Genomic DNA, 2,449 nt, shown 5'->3' with positions numbered 1-2,449 from the left:
CGAAGCGAGCCTGTGACTAATCGCGGGGCCTCGGACCGGAGCACCAAGGCCATGTGCGACTGACAGGATCGACACTAGCAGAGGACACGGCGACGCCTCGCTTAATTGCAGGCTTAAAAAATTGCCGCCTGAGCAGCTCCGGTGCGGAGCCACGGCATGCGCTCTGGGCTAGGGAGCGCGCCAGGGGGACCTGCGCTCTCGCCCGGGGGAGGGAGGTTTGGCGTCTCCTGGATCGAGGGACCCGGCCCTCCTGCCCGTTCCCCTCTCTGCAATGTCCCCCCACCCCGCTTGCGGACCGGGCTGTAGCTGAGCCGACCGGTAGAGTAAGATCCAGCTCCCAGGCCTAGGTTTCTGACCCTTTCCCCCGTGGGGCCCACGTTCCCCCTTCTCGCCATAGATCCTATAAAAGAGGCTATACAGTTGGAGGTGAGAGATTCCAACAAACCCTTAATATAAAAACCACACACGCGAACCACTTTCTTCTCTTCCCTCCCCTTCTTCTCCATCGGCTGATACAAAGCCCCGAATGACCAAAGGGAGGGAGAGGCAAGTCAAGACTTCAAGGAGCGAGGTCACCGAGTGCCAAAAACTCGGGGCCCACGGACACGCACCCTAGGCTCTTCACCCCTGGTCACAGTCCCTCTAGCCCAGACCTCCTTCCTGGAGCGCTGAGGCCTCTCAGGGGGAGAAGGGGGGAAGCGTTGGTAGGCCGACTGGCCTGTGTGTAAGAGGGGAGGGGGGGAAGGCGGGGTGGCGGGGAACCCAGCGAGAGAAGTTTCCACCACGCTCTGGTCGGCTGCTGCCAAAATCCCCGGGCTCCTCCCCGCCCGCACCGCCTTCCGTTGCCACCACAAGTTTGGTTTAACGTTTTCTATAGACGCCGAAAACAAAGGGGAAAGAGACGCGCGCGGCGGCCGAGAAGCGGCTGCTGGCGTAATGGTGCCGGGCGGACAGCAGAGCATTAGAACTGCAAACGCCTCGCGGGCGGGAGGAAGTGCGAGGCGGGAGGCGGGAGCGCGGGGAGGGCGGGCGCGCGGGGGAGGGGCGCTGCGCCATGTTTCCGTGTCACCCGCCGAGTCGCCGGCGCTGGGCTTGGCCGCCGGCTCCCGCCTGCCTCCGTAACAGCAGAAAGCGTGCGATTAGCAGCCAGACAGGCGGGGACTCCGGGCCCGCGGGGCCGCCGCACACGCCGCCCGCGGCCCGGCCCCGCGCCCCCCCGCCCGCCGGGTAATCATCCTCCTCGCTGCAGCGCTGTGTGCACTCTCATTAGAGCAGGGAGGCTTTTCTCTGCGCACTCGCTCGGCTCCCGCTGGCAAAACAACGCCTTCGCCGGCCGGGCCCTGGGCCAGGAGCTCCGGGGAGGGCGGGACGGGGGAGGGGGGGGTGAGGCAGGGCAAGCGGCGCAGGTCATCTCGGCTGCCCGATCTCCTCTGGGCACACAGGAGATGGGGAGGGTCCATCGGCCCTGCCCACGCCGCGTGGCAAAGTCCGAACCCCGTACCAGTGCCGCCATGACCTACTCTTGTCCCCCGCCGGAGGCCAGAATGGGGGCCGAGGGGAGATGAGTGTGTCTGGTTTGGAGAGCGGGGGCGGACACCGGGAAGACTCCCAAAACAGGTTTTGCCCCATCTATCTTGCGAACGACCTCCTGAGGCCAGAAGCTGGATCCCAGGGGTGGCGGCCCTTCGACCCTCAGGGAGACTCGAGTCCCCGAGCTTCGGGCTTGATCGCACAGAAAGGGTGGGAGTTGGGGGTGGCCAGGGCGCGGCTGCGCCTGGCCCTGAGCTTCGTAGCCCCATTTTCTCCGCGATCTCTGCACACAACAGTAGGCAGCCTCTTCCGGCACCACGCGCCCAGCTGCAGGGCCCGGGAGCAGGTGTTCCTGCCCGGCCGGAGTGGCGGCTCCGCGCCCCTCCTGTTCCAGCTGCCGGGGGAGCCGCGTTGATGGCGGTAATAGAGGAAGGTCCCGCTGGACCTCTAGAAGGGTCCTCCGGGTTTAAAGGGGGATGCCCCAGGGCGAGGGCGGCCGCCTGGGACTAGGAGGGATCGAAGGTGACGCGCGACCAGCCCTCGTCTGGAACAGCCCTAGGGGCCAGCGGAGGCCGCTCGGGGCGGCGCAAGGGCTTCCGGTCCCGGTGGCTGCGGCGGCGGCGGCGGCGGCGGCGGCGGGGCGGCTGGGAAGTTCCCGGGGCGGCCGCGAGGAGCACCCTCCCCTGGCTGCCGCCTCCGCGCAGCTTTCGGAACGGCGCCCTAGAAGCCTCTTGGCGTCTGGCAGCGCCGCTCTCGGCCGGCGCGGGGATGGGGGCTGCGGGGTGGTCCGGACCCAGCCCCCCGCAGGGCGGGGGAAGGGGGGCCGGAGGCCCCGCGGGAGCTGCGGCGCGCCTCCCTGCCCCCGCTCCTCGCCGCCGCCGCCGCCGCTGATATGGCGGGGCGGCGGAGCGGAGCGCCG

Source organism: Lipotes vexillifer, unplaced genomic scaffold (genome assembly GCF_000442215.2).
Source record: "Lipotes vexillifer unplaced genomic scaffold, Lipotes_vexillifer_v1.1 scaffold847, whole genome shotgun sequence".
NCBI lineage: Eukaryota > Metazoa > Chordata > Mammalia > Artiodactyla > Lipotidae > Lipotes > Lipotes vexillifer.
The sequence above is the reverse complement of the archived record's forward strand: the minus strand, read 5'-3'. Positions refer to the sequence as shown.